Raw genomic sequence first — 27,210 nt, 5'->3', positions numbered from 1 at the left:
CAGCAGTCAGGCGCCCGGAATGAATTCCAGGAAGGTAGACACCGTAAAGCCCATTCCAATGAGTTTCCATTTTCCAAAAATTATTGAAGTAATGTCGACTTCTTCCGCTTTCGCCGTAGTTCGTAATGATGGCGTTTCCGTCCGCTTTTCCATCCCGCGTGGAACAATATTTTCCCTGCTTTTCCGGCACCGGATTCCGGATTTCGATGGAACACTGTTAAGGCAACTTCCACTGTCTTCCAATTGCGTCGCGTAACCTCCCCAACTCGACCTCTCAATGGTTGCTTCTCCTTTCAATTTGTCTTAATTTCACCGCCGCGGCATCGAGCGCAAGGCAATGTTTCCGAAAGTATCCGACTGGGATCGCCATTGTTTTCCCTGAATTGACGTTTCCTATTCGTCGCGGGCGTCGTGGCGAACCCACGAACCTCCATCTCCATCTCCATCTCCAGACACATCACGCCAACTCGTCTCAACGCGCCATGTCCGTATTCACGCCCCGGAAAGGCGTCGGAACATGTCAACGATTTTGACGAGGGTCCTCTCTCGCTCGCACCGGGCATATGCCCGCGGGGCTATAAATATCGATTTCTGGTCCGACATGGACAAGGCATTACGACGTTCCGTGGCGCGGGCCTCCATTCCGAATGCCATCGATCTCCGTTCGCTTCACGGTGCGAAAAATCCGTCCCAAGGAGTGGGAGGGGTGGGGGAGGAGGTGATGCAAAGCAACTAAAGGTGATGCTCGACAACGACGACGCGGAGGATGATGATGATGGTGACGGAGAGACAACAGGGAATTACACGAGACGACGCGGCGATTAGAGACGCACGTTGCGCTTTGAAGAAAGGTAATAAAAGCCGTAGCGTTCACAGTTCCTACGATGACCTCGACGCTGAGAAGTGGGCGTTCGTCCGTTCGTCCGCGGGTCCATCTTGTTGTTGGCCGTCTAGTTGTGTACCGGGAATAACGCGAGTTTCCGTTCGATTACACGGAGCTCTGGATTCGATTTTGAAGATTACTCTCCGGCTCTCGGAAATCGAAGTCGAAGTCGATGCGATTCGAACTGGTTGTTGGAGTTGATTCCGGCCTCTATCGCATCCATCGCATACGGCCAAAGGCAAGTACCGTATGGAACCGTCGAGGAAAACGGAGATTTATTGAGTTCCGTCTCGTCCCGTGAGCCCCGGGGAAGCCAGCTGGACGATTGAGTCCAATCAAAGTTTATCGTTTCGTGGCCGTCACGATGGGGATGGCGACGCGCGCGAGATGCAATTTCTTACCAATCACCAGCACTACCGCTTCATCCCCTCGTCCCTCGGAACCCTGGAATCACCTCGTGCCATCTTGTCGTTGCCGTGCGTGATTGTTATCATCTCTTCTAGCGAGCGCAAGGAGAGAGAGAGAGAGAGCGAGACATAAACGGCCACCAAGATTGTTTCAAATCCATCTAACGCTGGCGCTGTGCTTGATGCAATAAACGCTGCATCTATTATCCACCCCCTTCCCTTCCTTCTTCCACTTCACTGTCTCCCTGTCTCCATCACTCGAGAGTGTGCGCTTTGCTGGGAAAATGTGTTTCGAAAATAGTATTAACGCCGTCGCCGGACGACTGGCGCTTGATACTGCCATCGCGCGTATGCATCTTCATAAATCATGTGCCAAACTGGGGGTTGGCGAGGAGGGGGGTGGTACTGCTGACCTAACGCAACCGGGAACGATGCTTCGTACGTGCATGGTCATATGTAGAGGCGAGAAGGCGCAAGGCGCGTGCATTGATGCAATTGCCACGAGTTATTAACTGTCGATGAACCTCGCCTTTCTCTCTCGTCGTTGTCGTCGTCGTCGTCGTCCTCATCGGCTCGTTGAAGTCAAGGATTGCAATTGCATTATGGCGTCAATCACTTGGAAGATGGAACACACAACGAGCCGGAGTAGCGGCAGGTGGACACAGACCCCGGATAAAACGATGACCGTGCGTTGCGTTGGAGAATGCAATTTCGTTATTTGTTGTTTAATTTTCCATCCTCACAAGAGTCTCATCAATTGACTTTTCTATTGGATCTTGACGCGAACGAGGAGTCACCAAGGATTAAGTCAATAATCATCTTAATGGCACTGTTTGTAACGAGCAAACTGGAAGATCAAGCGGTTCAAAAACGGAGCGTTCAAACTATGTTTTTAATGTTCCTAATGTCTAAATGCCTAAAGCTAATTTATTCCATTCCGGTAATATTAGTTACGGTCCACTGTTCTGCCCGAAAACTTTCACCTCTCCCAAAAAGATTAATTGAAACCGATAGCGTAACACCAGCTGAACGGAACGGGAGCGACACACGTTGACGGACTGCACCCTACAACAACGTATTTAATACCGACCCTTTCTCATGACAAATGTGCATTCACACGATAATCCTCCCTTGATGCCGGCCTAAAACTCATCATCCAAACGCTACCGATGCTACCTTTGTCGTTGACCACCGAATGCCGAAAACCGATTCAACCGAAGCGAGGGATTAATGTTCGGTTTTGATGTGCGGCTCCTGAGTGGCAGCAATGGTGGCGGTTAGTGATAATGAATACTCCGGTATCAATAATTTAATCCCTCGTTCGCCTCAACTCAACTCTCAAGTGAGACTCTTGTGGCCCCCCGCTTGTCGGTCACCTGGAGCGCCCTCTCCAGGCAACGAGGAGGAGGTCGAGGTGATACAGATCTCTCCGGATCGTCGCCGGTTTGGCATTTCCACAACCATTTAAGGGACCGATGCACAACATTGAAGCAACGGACGATGGTGAGCGGTTGTCCATGTCCAACACTATTCACAGTTCGGACACATGGTTGCCTCGGTTCTTGTCTTCCAAGTCTCGTCGTCGTCGTCGTCGTCGTCGTCGTCGTCGTCGTTCGCGAAACTATCCAATGAAAAATCTATTTCTCAAACCTCAAAGTAGGGAGTAGAAGAAGGCACGAGGAGGATCGCTTGCAAGGCGAATGCAAGACGAGAGGTGGTTCGTCCATCGTGCGCCAACGACGTCAATGCCAACGGTCCGGGGTCCGGACCGTCCGCCAGCCAGCCAGTGGATAAAGGTCTTTAATAAAACATAAAACGAGGAAAGATAGCATAATTTATGGTGGGGAATTTATCTTGTTCCCAAGCAACGTTCTTCCTTCGTTGCAACGGCAGCGTCCCCGTCGCCATCGTCGCCGGTCGTTGTTGTCTTCGTGTTGCAGCACATCAATCGCGGTTTTCCCTGGCCGATAGCCCGGGCGCGGGTTTCGCTTCTTCTTCTGCTTCTTCTCGTCTAGCTGATTCACTGTCTGGTGGTGGATTGGCATTGGCCTGTGTTATTTTGCGCACCGATCGAGGTCCACGATCAGAGAACGGCGCGATTACAATCCTCATCCTCCTTCTCGGTCATCGCTTATGCTTCAATCTATCTCGTGGAGCGTTTTCCGTTTTTTTTTTCTCTCTCTCTATTAAAATCCACATTCCATCCACAGCACATCTGCAGCAACTGCATTTAAACACCGGAGTGAGTTTATCTACTACGACCTAAACCTACTGCAATGGTCTGAACTCTACTCATGCAGCAGCACGCTGACCTGGGAGCCCGGGAGTTGCTGGTGAATATTTTACGAAATTAAATTCATCCTGGCTAGCTCGATTCCGGGGCTGAAATCGCGGAAATCGATCCCGAATCCAGTTCGCGAACCACTCGCGAAGTCCATTAGTGGTCTACGTACCTTATGGGCGGCGGCAATTTCAAGAGTACTCTGGCGTTTCCCTTCAACTTTTCGTTTATTTCACCGCACAACCGATGCACCGTGATGCGTGATGCTTTTATGCTGCTTCGCGGTATCATGAAACCTTTGATTACCATAAAGCGGACTGGACGAAAAACGGCGAGTTTTTTTTCACATTGACGCACTTTGAGGGACATCTGGTGGAAGCAAAATGGCGGGATTTTGCAAAATTGAATCCTTCCTTCTGTTCCCGGTAGTCCGCGTTGGAATGTTGGAAATTAATAACTCAAAACGTCCTCTAAAAAAAAAGGCAGGGCTCTCTATCCCCAAAAGCCATTAAGTGGCCCAATGTTCCTTCGACATTCCCGAACACACACACGCGCGGCACGGCGCTCATGCTTATGCTGACGCGCCACAGAGATAAACAAACAAAAAGGCAAAGAATGCTATTAACGTCCATCCTCCTCCCTCCCCCCGAAAGAAGTCACGCGAGAGTCTTTTCCACGGACACGAAAAGCCACCCCCGATTTCAAACAACAGACCGCGCGAACGTTTGTTACAAAATACCAGCACCACCACTGCCGCCACCGGTCGCACTGATCCCCAACAGATTATCACGTTCAAAGCGCCCACCAGAAGGTGACATTAGAAGCACCAACGAGGTGGTGGTGGTGGTGGTGGTGGGTGGTGGCGAAGGGAAACAACAGCATACCGGTGTAGATCACCTCTTTGACACGCCGCAGATGGACAGCCGGTGATGGGGTGGGACGGAAAGCCAACCAATAAATCCATGTTTTGTGCCCGGCTCGGAATTTTGGGCTCAACATATACAGCGAGAGAGAGTGCTCTCTGGTGAGCATGTCACATGCTGCAACTACTGGGCGTGAAGCAATAAAAACATCCAACAAATGACCTTTCAAAACGTCCGCTCCGACGGTCCGCTACATGTAGTAACGCTGGTGCATTTATGCTGACCTGGCCAGACGGCGGCGACGGTGACGTTGTGCGTGTGATTAATTTAGGCCCAAAAATAGCGCGAACAGGAGCGCCATCGTCAAAAGAGGGTCCCTGGCTTGGTACGTGCAGCTGGTGATGGTGCGCGCCACAAGCAGCATCGGGATGCACATGGCATTCGCATCGGCTGCAGCATCGGCATCATCATTCAGGGCTGGCAGTCAAAACAAGCGATCTTAAAATAAGCCTGTCCGCTGACAGATATCCACATCCCCAGACTCTACCTAGCACGCACACACACACACACACAAGCGCACGCACGGGTGGTCATAAAACTATCATCGTCATGCCAGTTTTCATCAGACAAAAATTAATCTATTAATTAATTGATGTCCCCCTCCCCCCTCGGTCGAAGTGAGCGGGAAGTGAAAAGGCGATAAATTCCCTCGATTGTCGATGTACCACCGGTCACGAACCATCTGGCCATCGCTTGTTTAGGACCGCCTGGTCCGCATTCTGAACATGGTTCAATTGTTGTTCGGACCGCTAGGAGATAGTTCCTTTGCAGTGTATTATCTCCAGCAAAAAAGGACAAACAAAGACGAGAGCGTGGTGGTGGTTGTGGTGGCCATCTTGTCTCACCGAAAGCCATCGATTAGCAGCAGCAGCAGCAGCAGGAGGTTAGTTGAGTCCTTTAGCTACTGCAGCTGTCACGCTGTTAGAGGTATCACAGCTGCTGCTGCTGCTGCTGTTACTACTCCCGATAACACCTCCACCTTGTTGTGTACAAAACCATCCACACGCAGACACAGCTCTCTCGAGGGATCGAGTATGGCACCTGCCATAGCGAACAGGCTGCTTTGGGCCCGGCATGGTCTGTTGGTGAAAGGTGATAAAATATGATAATGTTTGAATTAGATTATACAACCTACCGCGCCACACAGACACGAATACCCCTTTGTTGTGAGACCCACGGGGTGACTTGGCCTGTGGTTGAGGGATTTACGCACACAGTGACAGTGTGCGAACATGCCGGCCTCATGATGATGATGATAATGATGATGATGAGGATGAGCAGCAAAAGGCTGGTTCATGTTTTACCCAGGACATGATGGTATATCACACCACGATTAGCCCACCTTACCTCCCGTGGTGTGTGTGTGTTTGTGGCTTGTAGCAGCAGCACCAGCAGCACCAGGGGGAGGACATAATAATGAATAAAATAATTTGATTTATGATGCGTGTAAAAGCCGAGCAGCCGAGCAGCCAGTCAGCGGAGGAACTTGGACTTCTTTCCCTATCATATAGGAGGGGAGAGTAGGGTCCCGGAAGGTGACCTCAACGAGAACGAGAGCGAGAGAAACAGGGGGACGTCGGCCCACGGACGACAATAGGTTGCGCGCCTGGCGCGATAATGTTGTATGACATCCGTCTGTCCATCCTGCTGCTGGCCTCCTATCTCTCTAGCAGGAGGTCTCAATGACCTGCACCAATGTCGTCGAAGCAGAGAGGAGGAGATAAGCGCGGGCCCTAGAACGTTTAAATATTTATTATCATGTCCACGAATGGCGGCAGTGACGGCGACAGCGACGGCGATCTGCTTATGCTGTGTTTGTGTCATTTATTTATGGATCGTCGCCACCGCCACCAGCACCATCATTCACCGTTCGTCCGTCGTTGCTGCTGATGATGTTTGCTGGCCAGATGCGTCAGCACGAGGAGTACAGAGGGACGCGGTTTGCGACCCACGCACTAGCGACCCTTAGCCCCTCTTGTTGCTTATGTAGCGATAGCTGCCTCGACACACACACACAACGCAACACAGAACCGTGGCATGCTTTCACCTGGCCTGGCCTGGCCTGGCCTGCCCCGCACGATCGATCATCCGTCGATGCGAGCGATGGCATCGGGGGCATCATCGTCGGAGCGCCGCATAAATTTCATGCGATTCATAAAATGCGAAACCGGATTTTGATCCGGCATCGGATTCGCATTCGATCGCGCGTTCGAGGAACGATCAACCGACGAGACGATCCGGGATCCGGTTTATGATCTGGTGGGTTTACCGGGCCACAGAAATAAACAGATCCGTTAGCAGTTTCATTAAAAAAGAATCAATTAAGAAGTGCACCATAAATGGGTCCGCTTTATGCTCGATCGTTATCCCCAATCGCGGTCCCGGCTGCCACGCGCGTAATGATATCGTAACGTTCGGGCGCCCTGATATTAATAATGCGTCAGCAAAATGTTGCTGCTGATGCTGCTGGTGATGCTGCTGCCGGTTCTCTCTCACTTTATGTTGCAGCCGGTTTTATGTTAATTTTGGCTCGCGGCTCGGCGGATCGTAAAATGTGTGGAACGACCAAACTATATGCTGCTGCCGATGCTGCTTTATCACTTCGTGCGTCGCAAACATTAAAACTCCATCATCGTGAGAGAGTGAGCTGCTCGTAATGAGGTACGTCGAGCAGAATCGATTCCCGGGGTTCGAGAATCATGAAAGTTTCATAATTTTCAATTAACGGTCTCGGCATTCGAGAGGCTTTGCTCCCCCATTGGGACCTTCTTCAACATCAAACCATTCGTATGTGTTGCGCTCACACACTCACCGTTAAGTCCTCTCCGTGAAGTCGTTTGGCTTTGGCAACAAAAGGTTGCGGTTGTTGCTGACACCATCTAGAGGTGGTTGACGTTGACCATATTTTTCCCTCCAAAGAGAGACACGCCGTGATAAGACACGCCTTAAGGATGTTTTAAATCATTGCAGCTGGTCCCCAGTAGTGACCGCACAGCTCGCTTCCCAGCATGATAAGCCCGCCATGCCTGCGTGTGTGTGTGTAATCTCTCCGAAATCACGTCCGCGCCGTTCGATCGCGCTCGATTGCATAATTGTAATATATGAACCGCCTCATCATTAATCATACGTTGTCATCAGCCACCAGAGGAGCAACGTAGCAGAGAACAGAATGTGCTTTATCATCGAGCTGAGCTCGAGCTTGAGCAGAGCGCGCGAAAGATTAAATCTCTTTCTCGATGGCGGCCTCGAACGCTTGTCAAGGATCGCCAAGCGGGAGGTCCTGGTCCAGTTGGTGAAAGAGAGAGAGAGACAGAGACAGAGACAGAGAGAGATACCAACCAACGCAAGTGATGCCACACGATGTCATCACGTGTACGCCCAGTACCATAATTTGATTTATGTGAAGATGCTCCTCCGATGTTTAATGGCATTCCCGTGGCCACACCTTCCGGGCACACCTTTCCGGGTTCAACGGTTCCAGGTGCACTGTTCAGGTGTTCCGGTCAGGGTTTGTTTCATGTTTTGCATTCTGCAAAATGTCGAGTGCCGCGTGGCTAATCAGCTTCTTCCTTCGCCGAAAAGTCCGGAACCGATCGATCGAAGTCCCCTCGAAGCCAGGTTTGCGGTAGCAAAACGACGACGACGACGACGACGTTCGGTCGTATAATCGCATCCCGATAAGCATCATTGGGTCACCTTCTTTATGCTCCTCTTTAGTGGCACGCGGCACCATGCCAGAGGTGGTCAGCACTGACCAACCAGCCAACCAGCCCATACATCATTCGCTATCTGATTTCGTTTTACAATATCAATGACCATTATGTCGAGGATTTGTATTTTCTGTTTTATGTCCCTCCCTGTCCCTCCGGTCGTGTCTTTCTTCTCCTTCCTTTTTTCCTTTGGCATGGCGATTCTGGTGTGCGAGCAAGTGTGAATCGCCAACGAAGGAAGGAAGAAAAGAAGGAATTGAAATGAAGAAGAGGTCCCCCTCGTAAGACTCCAACAAACATGAACCGGGGAGGCGAGGGAGGCGGCCTTTTTTCAATAATGGAATGGACATTCTTTGTACCGCGTGTTGGGGGCCGATGTTGAGATGGGTTCAAGCGTGGGTCAAGAGGCGGGTTTTGGAATATTAGGACGATGCAGGAACGCATGTAAGTACCGGCGACCTACGCCACCGATCCCGGATCTCTGGATACGAGCAGTAAGAATGTTGATCGCGAACGTCGCGCGCGTCTCGTAACACAACATGCCGATCAAAACATTCCTTTTCTTGTCCGATTACCGTCATGACGTCAAGGGAATGGTGGTCGTGGTCTTAAGGTTCAACCGATCATCGCCCATCGCAACACGCGCGTGAGTACACAGGGAAGACATCCAAGAAGGCGGACGCTACGACGTTCAACGCTTCAAACTTTAAACACCGCTACATGGATCCATGGGGATGAGGATGGCTTTGGCCTCTGGGGGAATCGGGCTATCATAACGGCATTCACTAACGGCTAGCGTTGCATATCGATACTCCCTGTCCTCCACTCCCTCACCCGGAGCATGCTGATGCACGGAAGCCATTGTCGGAGCGTCCGTGGATGATGCCACCGTTGTCGTGGGTAACCGCGCACCAGCTGCTTGGTTGGTTGGCTCGTGGTGATCAGAGAAGGCCATGTTTAGATCAAATCTCAGAAGCCAGCCACGGTGGTTGCTGCTGCCAAGCGCTTGCCAGTGTGCCGCTACCGACGTTGATGATGGATCAGATTACTTTTACTTGACGGTATCCTCCCGTCTAGCCCGGAATGTCTAACCCTTCAATGCCTAGTCGAGACCTTTTTTTTTTTTTTTTTTTTTTTTTTTTTATTGATTTAACTTTAAGTACGATCACTTCTTAATTCAATATTTACATGTGACCCTACCAAGTTACAACCTATGGTTCCCTCCCAGCACATTTTCCTATAGGCTACTCTGGGAGGGGCCAATTGTTCACAGAACAACACATGCTTTGACACGTCACAGTTTACCGGTAAACCGGACAGTCTGCGCAACATTTATACTCTAAGAGTTACGACTAACGATTAACGATTAACGATTATCAACTAACGATTAACGACTAACCTACATTTGGCCCATATGAGCTCTCACACGCTCCGATTTGAACCCTTATGCTTCGATCTAGCTTTACGGTGCTCATTTCTTCCGCTGCTGTTCTCACGCACAATTCGCGGTTCCGACGACGCTGCTGGTGCTTCTGCAGACCTCAAGGCTGCCGCTGCATTTGTTGCTGCTGCCTCGAGACGCCTTACTGTCTCTGTCGCACACGCTTCTGCTTGGCCTTGCTGCTCGGAGTTCCACAGTTGCTGCAGCACACTGAGAATTTCCCGGCAGGCCTGGCTGATGTTTCGCCAATGCTGCTCGTCCTTCAGTAGCGTTTCTTGCAGCGTGTCCGCTGTGACGGGGTCATCGGTGCCATACGCCAGCAGCCTGACTCGCACGTCACTGAAGCGCGGGCAATCGAATATCGCGTGCTCAACAGAGTCCACCACATCCTGGCCCGGACACCTAGTACAATTTGGGGATCGGGTAAGCTTCTTGACACTTAGATACTCTCGGAAAAAACCATGTCCCGAGAGAACCTGTGCTAGGTAGAAGTCCACCTGTCCATGTTTCCTATTGTACCAGCTCACGACGTTCGGAATGACGCGGCGGGCCCATTTCACATACCGGCTAGCTCCAGGTTCGGTTGCTGCCCTATCCCACTCGCTCTGCCACCGTTGGATAGTGGCAGCACGCTCTTCCTTTCGGATCGCTCCTCTCGGCAGACTCTCCTCCCTCGACCTGTTGTGGCAGCGGACATCCTCCTCCAGCAACAGAAGGATGGGAGGTAGTGAGGCCAATACGCTTGCAGTTTGAGCTGACACCGATCGAAATGTGCTGGCTACTCCTTTGGCCGCCAACGCCTGGGCTTGCGTCAAGGCGTTCCGGTTGTACTGTTTTTGCATCGCGTCCATCGCCCACACCGGAGCGGCGTACCTCAGCGTTGAGAGCGCAACATTGGCCAGCAATCGCCTCTTGGTACTGCCGGGACTAGTCGAGACCTCTATTCTAAGCATTTTTAGAAACAGATGAGATATCTTGAGACAATTCGAGAACCTTTTTCCAATAACATATTCTAAGCAATATAACTACAATATTTAAATTGATAATGAACCCGATAAATGTCTCTGTGACATAATTATGAAGTATTTAATGGACACTAAACGTAGTCCAAGTCTAGACGTAGCGACGCCATCCTCAAATGTCAATTTTCCTAGAAGGAACATGTTGTTGCTTCCTTTTGATAATGTTTCTTTTTCTTCTCTGTGAACTCCTCTTCCTCCGTGGAATTGTGGCCTGGGAGTCAATGTTTAAGCACTTTATGCTGATGCTGCTGATGACGGAACGGTGCTAACGGGAAAATGTCGACCGGGCGCATCATCATCGCACCGTTCAGGTGAATTTATTTGATGGCCTTCCTTTTTGTGATTTATTGACCACTGCGCTCGGACCACGATGCCGACGACGCTGACGCTGTTTTACGAGCCATAATTGCTCACCAAAGCTAAAACTGGTGGTTTATGTTTTCACCAATCAACCGCCACCGCCATCATCGCGGAGATGATGTATTTTAATGCATCGCCCCGATGCACTTTCTGGAAACTTCAACCGACGGACGGATCCCGTTGTACGGGCGAAGGAGCTTCGCGAGCTGCAGCAGCACCAGCAGCAACACGCTCCTGGAATTTATGTTCCAACTGATCCCAACGCTAACCGCTGCTGGCTATCATTAGCGAGATTGAGATTAGTTTGCTGATAAGAGGACCGAGGAATAGTACAACTTTATGGCAAAGTCCGGTGGGGGAAGGGCTGCTATTCCAGCTTCTTGCACGAAAGAAGCCGAACATGGTCCCGACAGCAGCAGCTTCTAATTGAATTGTTAGAGTTGCTGTAATGACTGACCCCGTGGTTGCGGGATGATGATCGCGATTTGGGAGAACCGATGTTGCTGGAATGTTTTACAAGCCCTGCACCACCACCGAGAAAGTGGTCCTGGGTAAGGAGGAATAAGGTAAGCGAGATGATGGATGAGCTGGATCGTTTTACGTGCCCGGCGGTACGGAGCCAAAACCGGATCCTGCACAAGCATTGGTCGACATGGCGAAGCGACGGGACGTTAAATATTCATCGTCAGCGCTTTCGACGGCTAGCGATTCGGCTTCGGCTTCAAAGTGTTCAGTGGACGATTTATTGGTGCCCGTGGCCATGGCACCTGGCGCCAGGGGTTGGATGCACGAAAGCTGCCCGTTAAATTGGCAGCGTGGTGTTGAAATTTGAAACGGTTATTTGAACCGATTTGCAGTGGTGCGATTGGTGGGAGCTTATCTAAAACGGAGGCGCCTTTGCGAAGTTCCACGAAGGCAGTAACTAAGGAGCTTGAATATTCTGATAGCTATTTGAGATTTGGCTAACCCGAAGCGAAGAAGATTTATCTTTGTTCTCTCGCGACAGTCGATTCAACTTTCTTCAACTGCTGCTCCAGAACAACGATAAGAACAAACCGTCATTCTTTAGAAAAGAAAAACGAAAAAACACTCCACAGTAATGAGTGGGCAACATGATTCAAGTTCTCACCGTTTACAATGGAAAATCCATCTTTTGGTCTTTAGATGCACCCTTCTTGGGACCCTGACATTGAACACATCACTTGTCACAGTTATAAGCCATTTGCCGGCTTGCGGCGTGCCAGTTGTGGCCCGGTCCGTCCTCCCTCAACTCGGCACTCGGCGTCCGTGGCGTCCGTTATTAAGATAAAAAGCATGGCAGCGAACCAGCGGCGAGACAAATTAATAATAAACAAATAATCAGATCGAACCCGTAGCACCGAAAGGAACGGCTCAAGGGGGCTCTTTGGTGACATGGAAATCGTTTCCAACAGAAACACGATGGAATGGCATGGTGGAGGGTCTGCCGCCGTTATGATGTGTGGAAAGTGGATCGTTTCCGTATTGTAGATAAACTCGGAGAGAGACAGAGAGACAGAGAGAGGTGAATGTGAAGAAATACAATGATCACGAAACCGAAATTGAAACACCCTCATCTCTTCACGGAGACAATGCAACGAACCACAAGAAGCGAGGAACGGGCGTTGTCGCCCTCTCGTCCTCGTTTCTGACACCGAAATGTGTCATTTATTTCCATCCTCCCACAACAAAACACAACACAACAAACTGCTTCACTCCACACTGGAGGAGCTGGAGAGAAGAGATCAGCAGAAGAAAAAAAACGTCGAGCGCTAGCGGTAGGGAAACATCAATCGAATTTCCAAACGGAACGATGGGTTCGCTGTCTGGCCGTCTCTCAAATCGCCTTTCGAAACGATTTCGATCGCGGTTTGCTTTCCGTCGTTTTTTTCCCTTCAAATTCTATTCTTTTTTAATCCATTTAACTCACACCGTGGAGCGGGCAAGCGCACTGGTACCATCGCTCGAGTAGCAACAGTCATCGAGATAACAACACCGCCCTCGACTCCTCAGTACCACCAGCAGCAGCAGTGGCCGCCATCCCAGAGAGATAGAAAATAGACCCGCATCCCGCTGCTCTCGGGCAGTAATGCTTCTGCTTCGTTTTTTCCCCCGTTGTCACCGTCGTGGTCGTGGTTGAGCGAAATTAGAAAAAGAAGAAGAAAGGAAAAAAAACGAGAAAACTCCGAGGCCGAAAAGTGCGCGCGATCGAGAAGAGATCGAGGCACGACTGCGTCATGCGCAGTCAGTCACTTCTCGCCGTCTTGACTTAATTGATTGTCGTCGTCTGCTGCTGCTGCTGCTGCTGCTGCTGTTGCGTCGTGCCCCTCCCGGGGGCGGGTGAAAAGCACTTTCTGGGAGTGGATTTAATTCCTCAATTTCACCATCGGCACAGGGCGTCAGTAGCAGCGGGCGGTCGGTTGGTTCAACCGAACCGAATTACTATTTGCTTCATCTTGCCAGCAACAGCAAGCAACAGGAGCTGCACTGACAGCTCGATACAGCGGCGCGCACGACGACGACGACGTCGGCCGCTCCTGGTGGTAGGGTGTAATGTGTGCCAGTTTGAATGACAGCTGGACTCGATCGGGGCGAGAGAGTGTTATTAGTGTAAAGTCGTGACGCTGGCGGTGGTGGTGGTTGCGGCGGCGGCGGCGACGGCGTGAAGTCGATTGTCACACACCACAAGGTGGCGGCTGAACTCTCGATTGCCATTAGCACGCTTCATTAGCGGCGCGGTGGCGGTGGCTGTCACAAATGTGTGCGAGTGAGCATACTACAGCAAGACATTCCAAAACGCCGCGTTCAAGACGTCGACGGCAGCGCCATGTGTAGGCCCGGGCCATGAGTCTGTGGAGCGCGATCGATCGCGAGCGTAACGCCACCTCTAAAAGGGCCCCAAAGGCGATACTGTACGGCGCGTGAACGGCGTGCTTTATGAGCGAGTCTTTAACGTGCCACGAAGAGTAGCAGCAGCAGCAACAGCAGCAGCAGCAGAATGAAAAGGCGTGAGAAAATAATCCTTCAACCCCTTCTCCCCGTTCTCCAGTCTTTGTGGCATCTGTCTGGATGGATGGATGGATGGGCGCGTGAATTCCTCTCGCCCACCACGATCATACGAGAATTGAAAATTGCAGTAACAGCAGGAACAGCCACCGTCTTGCCGTGGATTTGATTTATTCCGGGTACATTTCACTGCTTGCGATCACGCCTGGCAAAGATAACGATCGTGGTCTGTGGTCATGTACCTTTAATGGTTACTTAAACGCTCGAAAGGTTGAGGATTTAATTGAAAAAAATCGCTGACCAATCGTTGCACTCCTTCATATGCCTTTTTCTTGGTATGGTTTGTGTGACGCAGACAACTTGTATGTGTGTTTGCTTCAGGTAGTAGCAAAGAAGGTGCTCCAATACAATGTTCTTGGAAGCTCGCGGTCCCCGCGTTAAATTGATGACAATCATTAACAAAACAACTCAACAACATTCTGTTGTTTTTCCTTGCAGCTAGTTTACAAAGAATTAATTAACCTATTTTCAGGCGTTCAAACAACGCACCGGTTGGCTTTTCTGGTAGGCATTAGACTGCGCCAGGACCTCCACAAAAGGTCCTCTCGCCGTGCAATCAATTATCTGCAAAAGTTTTTCCCTCTGTTTTCGCTCCTCGGGGAGGAAACCGACGAACTCACTTTTCTGGTTCTCTGTCACCAGCACCAATTTTGACATTCCTCACACACACACACGAGCACACATACAGCGTGTCACCGGAAAACACAGTAAACGCAACGGAGCAAAAAACGCGGGAAACGATCCACCCCATTTTCCTATCAGCGAGCATATCCATTACACTTCCTCCTTTCAAAGTACAAGGGGTTGAGGGGGAAGCAAGCGGTACAAAAGTTCTTCCTGCAGTCGGTGGGAGGTGATATTGCAGCACACACACACACACACACGGAAGCACGCCAAAGTAAACAAAAAACACAAAAACCAGGCACGTAAAGGATATCATTATTCCCTTGTGGTGTTGGTGCTGCTTATGCTGATGTTGTTCAGCCCCCTTCCACACCCTCCCCCTTCCTTTCCCGTGTCCTCATGCTCATGACCGACCGCCGTTGCTCATTTGCATAAAATAACATATCGAACTGAGTGGATCGAGAGGCGCGGGAGTGAACAAAGGGGGGCAAAAGTCCCGCATAAACATAACATGGCCGCCCCCACCCCCCCTTCCCCAATCCAGGAGATTCACCACAAGTGACTTATGGTGCAGGAGGGGTCCAGGGGTGGTAGCGGTGGTGGTGGCAGCGAAGAGGCACCAATGGAATGGAACAACATTTACCGCCTTTTCCACGCAACATCGGAGGCGAACAGAACAAAGGAATGAAGCCCGAAAAAAGTGGGAAATTAATGTGTCGGCATGCGTGTCGGTGCCTCTGTGTGTCTGTGTGTCTGTGTGTGTGTGCCATGGTATTGGTGGTTGGCGTGTGCCGCGCAAAAGGACTCCTCGCGACTCCCCGGCGGTCCCAACGGGAGCTTTCAATCAGCCCAACCCCTACTGTGTGTGTGTATGTATACGTATGCTGGAACATACATTGGCCGGGAGGAAGTAACACCTTTCCAGGTGCTTCCGTGTGTTTGTGTCGAAGGGGCGGTGGTGGTGGTGAGGGTGTAGCCTTCCGGGAGGACCTCCCGAGGGCTCCGGGACTCGAGTAATGAGCAACGGCAACATTACTCAACGCCCTGCTTCTGCTTCCGTAATTAGTGGCTTTGGCCTCCCTCACCCCTAACTGAGGGTCGGCGTATGGTTCGTCTCGTCTCGTGAGGAACGTTGTTCGTCCGCGTGCCACGAGGACCAGGACGAGGATTCTTTTTCTGCTTCTGGCGGCTGTCGTCGACCCACGACGAGACGAGACGGTGAGGGATCGCGCGAACCGTCGTTGGCTTCACGAGGCGCGTGATGGATGGATGGATGGACTCCTTTTGGCTTTTGGGCTGGACGGGTTTGGACTAATGGCCAGGGGCTATGCGTCACATTTGCCGAGGTTCGTTTGCGCGAAATGGAAAGCATATTTAATTTACTTTCTTCGTGGACGTTTTTGGGTTTTTTGAAGCGGCTTCAACGTAGTTTTAAAGAAGGGCTATTATTTTTTTATGTCAATTATGTTTTACATTTTTTACTAAACCTTTCAAGAGTATTTTGTAAATTGTATGGACTAGTTTTTCAACTTCACAAAAATTTGCCAAATACCAAAATTTGAGAAATTTTAAATTTCGCAAAAACTCAACAAAGCAACCTGGAGGAATGTATAATATTACGAAAGAATAACAATTTGTATCTGTCAAATGATCGAACACGAAGCTATGCTGGACACCGATAATAGTGTTTCCTGGCAAATCGCTTCAGAATTGATGCCATGGTCAAATTATTAATCGTGTCTTCCTCAAATTGCTACAAAATATGCTTGAGAAGTGGTAGCTTAATATGAAATTCACGAAAAGAAATTTAGTCCATTTCCTTCGGTTTCCTTTGAAAAAATTAAACCCCAAAATAAGTAGTTTTTTGCTTGAAATCTATTTCATGCATTGGAACACTTTTGAGCAATTAACAACGCGGACCATTGACATTTTTATCCATCCAGCGTAACAAGACAATCGTAGTAACCATGTTTGTAGCGTCAGAAACGTCAGCAGCTTGTCAAAGGTGACGTTCACAAGAAACTACTTATTAAAAGTTATTTAAAACACTAAACCACACGCAACGAACCGACTTTGTTGAAGATGTTGGTCCCAAACAACAAACGGAATCCCTTTAATCACTCGAGACGTAGCGAGTAGCGAGTCCCCAGCTGGGACCGCAAATCCCTAGCAGCGTCCAGCGTTTGACACTTACAAGACTACATAGCAGCGTGGTCGAATCGTGTGTATGTGCGTGCGTGCTTTCGTGCGTGTGGAATGTCCGGGAATAGAAGCATTCCAACCAATGAATGCACGACGAATGCCCGGCTGTCTCACGCTGTCTCACGCTGCTACACCGGGTGGCATGCCTTTTTGATGTTCATTAGCGAAAAGGGACCCTCAACAGCCTCTTCCCCTTCTTGCCTCGCTTACCATTGTTGACATGCTCACGGGTCTATCGATGCATAAATAGCGTCAATCACATTCCATCGGTGATCCATGTTTTGTGCCAACAACAGGGTGGGGGACGTTCCCCATAATGTTGCGTTCCGGCATATTTTAAACACATTCTAAGCCCTACTTCTCTCCGATCATCCCGAGCCGATGTTACGCTTGCTCGAAATAGCTTTATCGCCCCCGATGAGCACCAATCCGGCTCGGGTGGTGGGAGGATGCTCCATCTGTCGATTGACATTTTCCAGCCATGTCGTGCGAGGCAATCAATCTGACATGCTGCTAGCGGTGTATGTGTGTGTGTGCTGGTCCAATTTAGAACCACTTTTGGGTACGGGCGCTGCATAGTAAGGGCACCACATTTTTGGAAAAGATAGCCAGACCACCGATGGTTTTGCATTCGTTATTTGGGAGGCGTAAAGAGGGAGTGATGAGTCTGTGATAATCACGATCACCACCATGTTTATTTTGGGTGAAAAACAACACGCCCCCCGGAGGAAGAGGACAAAAAAATAAGACTGGAGTAACAGCTTAAAGCAAAACATCAAATTTAGCTCCTTGACTTGATTTTACAACGATTGCTCTGCGCGTACTAAACACCAACACCAACACCACTCCCTCTCGACTAACTGAAAGTCTCCAGTTTGCTCCTTCGAGCACACCTTCCACATCCGCAATTAGCGTGGAAGAGGTAATTCATTTTAATAATTCACCCTCACTTGTCAGCAGCCGCCACGCAGAAGAAACGGAAAATTCGCTCGGAGAAGGGCCTCGGCTCATTCGCAATCACAACACACACACACACGACACCGACGAGGAGAACAACATTCCGTCCTTTGCGTAATTCACTTCAAAATTCACAATCAACTGCACCCTGTAGCAGCAGCAGCAATAGAAAGGGAAATTACCATTCTTTGCTTAATTAAAAATGTTCCCATCCTCCGGGTTTGGCTCCTCGAGGCACAGAATGCACCACGTGTGCGTGTGTGTGACACCCCCTCGAGAGGGAACCGGAAGCCTTTTAACACACAAAACAGCGCACCAGCACCGGTGGTCCCGGGAGAGAAAGCCAAACAACATTCTCGGTCGCCGGAGGCAGCAATTTCTTTAAGAGTTTTCCCTAAACTCCCTTCACGCGACAGAGGGGCCTTGCGCCTTAGGTACATGAAGTCCTTCCTTCCTTCCTGCCTTTCAGGCGTTTCTTTTGGGCATACGAAAAATCCTCACCCCCACGAACTGGCGAGTGCGTTTGCAGTTTTACATGCAAAACGTTCACCCGAAAGAACGGAACCGTTTTGTTGTTTATCCGCCTCACTGGGCGCTGGGACGACTGGGGAGCACATACGCCAGCGACCGGCCTTGCCAGGTAAGGTGTTTGCACACATCGCCTGCTGCCATGCTTTTTCTTCCATCTTTTTTCTTTTTCCACCATTATGATGCAGAAGACGATGACGATGACGGCGACGACGACGAAGTAGGCGCTGGCTCTACACTGCTGCTTGCTTTTCATTTGCGAGTCCTCCAACACGTCAACCGGAGCAACCGGGCGTCGTCGTATGGTGTCGTCGTTACGCGGCGGTGCCTGCTGCTACCTGTCAAAAGCCTGTGAGCACCTATGAGCCCGGCGGCAGAAGAGAGATTATGCTAAGAAGCCGGAAGCTTACACCACCACCACCCTCGGCCCTATCTCTGGCTCGGCATGTTTACCAGCATAAAACCCAGCGGCATGCGAGTGTACGTGCCGTGGCGGCGCACGGTGGTTGTAATGGCACGACATCCGCGATATACATATTCTCGCACCCTACATAGATTCCTAGCAGCTGGAGGCCTTAGGTCTAGGTGTGCGCGAGCGAAGCGGTAATAAAATATTTATCGAGCCTGAACCTGAGCCTTGCCACCGGGGAGGGGTGGGTACTGGCCATGGATGGTCCGGGATCGAAGGCAGAAATCAACGATTACACCTGACAGCTTAATGCCCGCACGCCATTCGGTACGGAACGGTACGATGTGTTTGAAATTTTATTTACCCCGCGCGTCTGCTACCATCATCATCATCATCATCGTCGATAGCTCATCAGTGTCAGCGCATCAGTGAAGCGCTGGTACGCCTGTCAGAGTGTAGGATCATATTTCGCCACTCAAGATGGCTCCGGTTTAAAGTGTATTTGTGAGCTGAATTCAATTAGATTCTTCAATTGTTACGTCACAATAGCAATAGCGCTACATTGTACTGCAAGGCGAGTCCCCCTCTCTCTGAGGTCATTGGAATCGAGAACAGTTTGAAGTACTGCAGAGGCCCTGCCGCAGGATCGATGATTTGTCACTCCCCGGACGGTGCGCATAATGCACTCCTCCGACGAGTCGACGATGAGGCTCGACAAGAGCTTTAAGGTTGAAGCTCACGAAGGTCTAAGGCACCGGAACCCGCAAGAAAACAACAAGAGAATGCACGGTTACCATCGCTGACACCTGAGCCCTACGCGGTCCTATCGGTCCTTATCGGCACACCACCACCACCACCACCGTGGCCGCTGCCAGGAAGAAAACATCAGCATCGCATCAACATTCCATTTCCTGCTATCGCTTCTTTCTCCCCGGGCAACCGCACCGGTTCCGTCGAGCGAGCTGCTCTCTGCTATCTGTCGTCTTCCCTTGACTCCGATCCTCCTTCCGATACTCCCCCTATGACGACGTCGTCGTCGTCGTCGTCGACTTCCGGCAACCGGTCGCCTTCCTCTCATTCTTATTCCTGTGGCATCCCATTAGACGACACACATACACACACACACAGAGTGAGGGCCACGTTTTGAGGCCTCGTTGGAAGTGGAACCATCGCTGACACTCGCAGGATGTTGTTTTGTCTCCTTTTCCTCGTCGTCGTCGTCGTCTTGCTCGTGATGCTTATCTTTCGGGAGGCTTTGGGAGGTCGTCTCCTCGGTTTCGGGAACGAAATCGATCGTTTGCCGCGTGGCCCCAGAGCTGCGTAAAATTCTCCTCCTGCAGGAACACACCACCACACCTCCGTTGGAGCAAAAGCAACCGAGATAAAAATGTTTTCTTCTCCAGGGGAAAAAAACAACCTGCTGAGGGGGCGAAGTCGGTGGTCGAAATGGTCGAAGCAATCGATGAGACGACACGACTCGACACACTGGCGTTCGATGTAAATTAGGCGATAAATTGCATTTCGTCGGGTGCGGCACCGGAGTCGTCGTCGTCGTCGTTGTGGAGTCCTGCACTTCTGCGGGACACGCCACGAACGTCCGGAAGTTGTTAGCAGAATGATGGAAGGCAAAATTGAAAACATTACCCCGAATTCGCTGGTCTCGATTAACTGGCGTGGCGCATCGACCTCAAGAACTGAATTCAGGTCAAGCCAGGAGCCAGGAGCAACGCTGGGTTCCAGAATCCGGGCACGTGCCGGCCCCGCTGAAGTGGCGCTTTTGCCAAAAACCAAAAAGTATCTCTTGACGTCAGGTGCCAGTAGCGGTTCCGGAATGTCTACTTCTCGTTAGTCTAGTGTGTAAGTTTTCCACACAGGCAAAAGTTGCAAGAAGCTCGCACTTTTCACTTACTATTCAAAAGCCCATTTCACCATCGAATGAATACCCACAAAAGCACACACACACACACTCGAGATGGCGTGCATGATGGGTCAGCAGAGCACTAGGCACTAGACTACTACTGACCACAAGCTGAAAAGCTACAGTATGGCCTCCAGCACTAGAAGAAGTGCAACGCCTACAGTGTGTGTGTGTTTCTGGGTATGTTTGCTTATGCTGATGGTTCATAATCGAAGTTTCAGGTTAATTCCTGGGGCATCGACTCGTGTTCCCTGCTCTGTCGGCTTTTCCAGCTTTCGTCCCCTCCGAAGAGGGGAAGTGCGTTCCAATTCCACCTTCCGGTTCCAACAGCACCACCACCACCACCACCACCACTACCGCCGGAACGGGGAAACGCGCTGGAAAACTGAACGGAAGAAACTTGTTTTTCCAAGGGATTTGAATTAATTAGTTTTGCAAAGTTTACACAAACCACCACCACTGCTACCATCCCACAGGCGCCTCTTCTTCTCCATCGGGGGCTTAGGATCCGTTCGATAATCTCCTTGGCGGTTGTGGTGGTGGACTCTTCCGACACTTCGAGCCACTCTTCTCGACGCTTTGGACAGGCGTTTGGAGAAGTCCTTCAAGGTAGAACCGCAAGCAGCAGCTCGAGAGCAGCAGCAGCAGCAGTAGCAGCAGCAAAAGGAACAACAGCAATCATCACCCTGAATAGCTCGTTCGATCATGAATGTAGAAAAATGCATCCCTGGCTGTCTGCAGCACGTACGCAACATAGACAGAGAGAGAGAGAGAGAGAGAGAGAGAGAGAGAGAGAGAGAGAGAGAGAGAGAGAGAGAGAGAGAGAGAGAGAGAGAGAGCTACCTGCTGTTACCGCTGCTGATCGTGCACAGCTTCGGTAATTATTATGCAAATAAAGATGGCCGACACCTCACCTTGTTGGCACCTTGTTGTAGAGTGATGGCCCTTTCCCCGGGATAGCTTGTAGGCATTTGGGTTCTTGGTTGTTTTAGGACCTCACTCTCTGTGTGTGTACTGTGTATGTGTATGTGTGTGTGTGCGTGAGCAGCCCAAGGCCTAACACAAGAAAAACAAAAGCAACGTCTTGTTCCCGAGCTAATCGGCTTCCAGCATCCGGCGCCCTTTTGCTGTGTAGGCCAATGCAGGGCCAACATTATGTCAACATGGGGGCTATGTAGCGCACCCCTCCAGGAGAAGCGCTTAATCCTTTAGAATAGTTTGACACGCTTTTGTCTAAGAGCGAAACCACCAGAGCCGAGAGAAGGTGTGACCTGAGGGATTAGAACACTTTGACTTTGAAGGCTCGTGGCCGTGGCCGTTAGGTTCGAGGAGTTTGTTGTGAATAAGATTAGTGCAGCATCAGCCGATTGATGTTGGTTCGATTCACTAAATTGGCTCACGGGAATTGTGCTGCAATCGGGTGGAATGATTTGAGGAAGTGGAGGACAATTTAAGACAATTTGTCCCACGCACCAACGATGATTCAATTCGTTGGCAGAGTGACGGTCGTCAATCGATCGACTTTCGATCGAGCTTCGACTTCGAGCCGGCGTAAAGCATTGCCTGGCACCGTCCGTGGGTTAATTCGATGAAACTTTTCAATTTTCCATCCCCGATTCGATGGTTTTGTCTGCGAGGTTTTTCTTCCCAATTTTTTTTCTCTCTATTAACTTTCCCTCCGTGTCAGTGCGACCTTCGAGAATGGTCCTGACTTTCTGGTTGTCCCTTCCGGGGTGGGCTAGAGGGAGCTTTTCCTTACAGACCATGGTCTCTGGTTGAGACAGCGCAAAACAAGACTACGCGAAGAATGGACGAAAACCGAGAAAAGGGAGGCAACCTCAACCAAAACACTCAACTCTTCCCGAAGGTTACGTTTTCCGGACGACAAATTTCGACGAGCGAAAAGTTCAGACCGACCTTCGCTCGACAACTCGTCGTCGCTCCGAGTGGATCCTTAATTTGGTGGCCTTTCCTTGGGGCACAGGAAAGAAGAAGCAACCAGCAAAAAAAACCCCGACGATCCCAGCTTCATCATCGTGCACCGTTCTTTCGACTGGTTCTTTGAAAGCAAAAAAAAATAAACGGAAGGCAGGAAGTCGCAGAAAACGGTCTTTGGGTGGCACAAGAATCACTTAACTTTAAGCCCGAAATTAATAATTTTTCTCCCTCTTCACCGAAGGGGTGACGGGGAGCAAGAGAATTCATTATGTGACCCAAAACCAGTTGAGAAGTATTTTTCAATATTCTCGTTACGAACCAATTGAACCTTGGGATCTTTGGGACTGCGTCGTATCACCGCGTGTCTTGCGTATTTGAATAATTGATCAGACGTCGCTTGCGCCGGAGTTACTTAACTAGATAGGTTTATAGATTGATTGAAAAAAGGTCCTTAGGATGTACTAAAATATTATTTTATCTCGAGACTCTTCGACTTCAAAGTTCCAAATAATCCGAAAGGTTTCCAATTCCGATTAAACCTATGGAGTAATTTACACAGTCCACAAATATTAGCCTCAATTCACTGAACTAGGAAATGTTCACAGGATCCTACAAAAGGATTCTTTGTCTCAGAATTCTTTGGCGTAGTTTCGTATCACTTAGTTGAAAGTTAAAGGAACCTAATAGGGTACTCCCAAGAATTCATTATTATAGCCTGTATTTCGCATAGTTATAGCCAACCAGACCCTACAGCTACTGGCGAAACATTCCAATCGCCAGTTTTCTTAACCAACTTCCCACCTAACTCCCATCGTTTTTGCGGTTCCCAAAATTTACTTTCTGCTCCACCGCGAAGGTGATGAAATTCTGCAACCTTTTCTCCACCAACCAACACCCTACGGGTCGCTTGTGGTCTGCCGTAGGAAAACGTGTCACAAATCAACCCCTGCCACAACCGAAACTTGCCACAACACAAGCCGGTAGACGAAAGAAAGAAGGACTCGCTACGCTTCTACGGTTGACTTGTGATTTGCCAAAAATTTATGATAATTTGCGGTTGCCTGCTCCGCTCACGCATACCATTCTTAACGTAGCCTTTTAACCCAATAAACAAAGCCATTGCCAATGAACGACCACCATGCGTCGCACCAGATCAACGGGCAGCAGCTGAACTGGAAGATCCTTAATGCTGCTTCCACGTGTTAGTGTGCGCCCACCACCGTCGTCGATTCCGGAATGGTTTGTGATGATTGAAAAATTGAATTGCTTCACGTTGGACGGCCACAGCGGGGGGCTCACCATCAACCAGGCATACACAGACACATACACACATAGACACTAACCCGGGGGGAACGTTGCGTGACTTTGACAACTTTTCGCCAAAAATGAGGGTCGCCGGTGATGGTTGAGTTGAGATTTTTGGATATTATCCTCCCCGTGCTCCTCCTTCTGTAAGTCATCCAGACCTCTCCGGGGGAAGGGGAAGGCTCTGATGAGGGCCAGCGCAACCGCAAGCAATTTATGGATATTTGGTTCTTTGTTTTCCGCAAAGGGTCCTGGTTAGAGGGGGTGAAAGGATTGGAAAACTTTTTTGTCCAAAACAAAAATACACACACACACGGCACGCACACAACCCATCGTCGTGATTTATGCCGTCAAATCATTTCCCTCCTCACGACCACGGAAGAAGCTCTCCAGAGCTATTCCAGAATGAGAAAGAGAGAGAGAGAGACCGAGAGCGAGAGGTTTTTCCAGTGAAAACGCAATGCTCGCTTCAACCACCAGGAAAAACCAACCGCCTGAAATGCGACTTGACGAAAGCGATGCGAACCTTCTCCGCTACCTCCGGGCAACCGTAAATCCCAAATTGAATTAAATTTGCGCCAACAATAATTCAATTTTCTGCCTACCAGACGTGAAGAGAGTGACGCGCCGGTAGCCGACGACGCGGTACAAAAGTACGAAACTGAATCCGGGGGGGCCGGGAATGTAACCGGCGGAGTCGTCGCGGAGTCTTTAACTCCCCGCCCGGGAAATGGTGTGGCGAAAACCCGGTGGCGAGATGGTCAATTTCCTGCTGACAATAATCCTTCTCGATCTTCTGCTCTGCGCCGCGCCGAAACCCCTTGGCAGACGTGGTGGTGACGTGAGGTTTAGTGTTTCTCTCGTCCTTTCTCTGTCTCTCTCTCCTTCTCTCTATTTATGTGGCCTTTAGGGAGCTACAATTTTCCAGCATTTTTCCCTCCCGAAAAAAGGGGATAAAAACGGAGATCATTCACTCGCTTCTTCTTATGAACTCTTCCTAAAAGGGTGGTGGTTCCATCCCCTGCCGAGGTCACGCAAAGAACCTTCTACCCTACCCTCTTCACCCACCGTAGGCGCACCCAGATCCGTGACATTTACACCATGCACGAGTTATTAATCACTCGGACCGGATCGCTCCTGGTCCAGTGGACTAATTCGTTGGCCGCTCGCAAGTCACGCAAACTCGCACTAACCCCTTGTTGTTGTTGCGGAGGGGTTCTCTGGGGAGTTACATACTCCCGAGGCCACAGGTGTAGCGAGAGCCCACGATAACCGCATGGTTCCGCAGAAAGGTCATCGCACGAGAGCACGAAGCTCGTGCTTTAATCGACCACGAATCGGACGACCACACATCGGGAAAGGCTCGTCACCACCGGAACACAGGAGCGCGGGTTTTGTTCTGGATGGCAAAACACTAGCAACCGGATGCTGGTGTGCGGTTCAATTAATTCATCAATTGCCCAAGGCCTGCCACTGAACCACTTTTTCCCATTAATATCCATTTCCATTTTCCCATAGGGTGATAATGAATCGATGCTAAAAAAAAACCCATCCCATGGATGCAAGCGCTCCATTATGAGTTGAGTTTGAATGAATGCGATGGATCGAAATTAAACTACATCCCATGACCCGGTCCGAAGCGAAGCAGCATGTTTATGAATGCTCATTAATTATGCTCTACAACGCTTCAATCCAATATAATAATTGCGCATACATGTTGTCGCTGCCACGCAGGGACAGGCTCGCGGTACTTACCAGCTGATGAATGATGGATGCGAGTAGCTGCACCGGATTGTCGGTCGTCACATGGAACCGTTTAACTTCCTGTTCTCGTTCCGTGTGTTTTGCACACAACTCTTAATGCATCCGATTGTTTTGCGGTTTAAGCAAAGACCTGCCTCGCTGTTGCTCTCTCCTTCCTGATCTTCTTATCTTCCTCTGGGACGTGCAGTCAAAGCAAACGGAACGGAACACTCCGGTACTCTCAGACCCAAGTCATCGAATGGCGACTGACTTCCTCCTCTTAAGCCGATGATTGTGATTCGCCGTTTTCAATCGATCATCTGTTTACCATCATCATGGCGCAGCATTTCACTTCTGTTTAGAGTGCCACCAAGAGGGAAAACATGTGTTTTCAACCCCCCTCCTTGTCTCGCCGGATGTTTTGTTTGCATAAATATGCGTTCAACACCGCATCACACACGCACACGCGCACAAACACTGCTCTGCTGCTTATCACGCGTTTTGCAACACTCGTCGCCGCAGTTGGCGACGATGCCCGTTACCAAGGGCTACGCATAATTTCACCCGAAAAAAAGAAAAACCATCAACCCGCAACGACAACACCGCGAACACGTGGCACTAGCACTAGCAACGGAACGGAAATCAGCACGGAAAATCAGGAAAAACTTTTGCATCAACAGCAGTAGCATTGAAAGCGGCAGAAATGGCAGCAAAACACATACGGACACACACGCACAGGCGCACGCCGGTTACCGTTCCGTGCATTCAATTAAACGCGATTAGCATAAAACAAACATTCGCAGACCAAAGCACCTGTGCTCGCTAGCCACCCACCCCGTGTGTGTGTGTATGCAGAGCATGTGGCAAACGAAAAGCCAACCAACATCCAGCACAGAACCTCGACGCGAACCAAAACAAACACTCCAGTGTACCGTTTCCGTGGACAGCAGCTAATTTGCTCGAATTGGATTGTTCGTTCGCGATTCGTTTCCACGGGTATTCCACCGGTGGACCGCACCGGCAACCAAATCGATTCCGCAGCTCAGAAAGCGCAGCGCAACTTCAACTTCAAGCCCTTAGCCTCTTCAACCGTGTGCATCGGTACGTCAACGGTAGCGGCCAAGCCAGAAGCCCAGTGGTTGCAGCGCTTCTCGGGTTTCTCGGGCGGCGCGGTGACCGTAAATGTTTCGTAATATTTACGCGCTACGATACGACCGACGACGACGACGACGACGGGACAGCAGAGGACACAGATCCCGCACGCACGTGCTTCCCGCCAAGCAGGCAATTTGAAACTGCTCGAAGAAGGGAATTCTGTGCGGCGGCATCCCGGCAACTGAGCAACTACACTACGGAGCTCGTGCGCTCGGTTTCGAGTTTCGCTGTTCGCTCAGCGCGGTTCATTCGCGGGCTCAGGCTGAGTGAGAGAAATCTCGAATCGAGAGCATCGAGAAGAGGTTTGAAGGCAGTTGGTT

General features: G+C 50.2%; 1 protein-coding gene across 1 annotated transcript in view; it reads right to left on the bottom strand.

Moving 5' to 3' along the window:
* Window positions 1–27,009, bottom strand: part of LOC125954946 (nyctalopin-like) — an 81,286-nt gene extending 54,277 nt beyond the window's left edge. The window contains exon 1 of the mRNA XM_049685656.1: window positions 25,748–27,009. The gene's annotated coding sequence lies outside the window, so the exon portion shown is untranslated. The remainder of the gene's footprint in view (window positions 1–25,747) is intronic.
* Window positions 27,010–27,210: the final 201 nt, after the last annotated feature.

This window comes from Anopheles darlingi, chromosome 3 (assembly GCF_943734745.1).
Source record: "Anopheles darlingi chromosome 3, idAnoDarlMG_H_01, whole genome shotgun sequence".
NCBI classification, from domain to species: Eukaryota; Metazoa; Arthropoda; class Insecta; order Diptera; family Culicidae; genus Anopheles; species Anopheles darlingi.
This window is presented reverse-complemented; position numbering and strand designations above follow the sequence as displayed.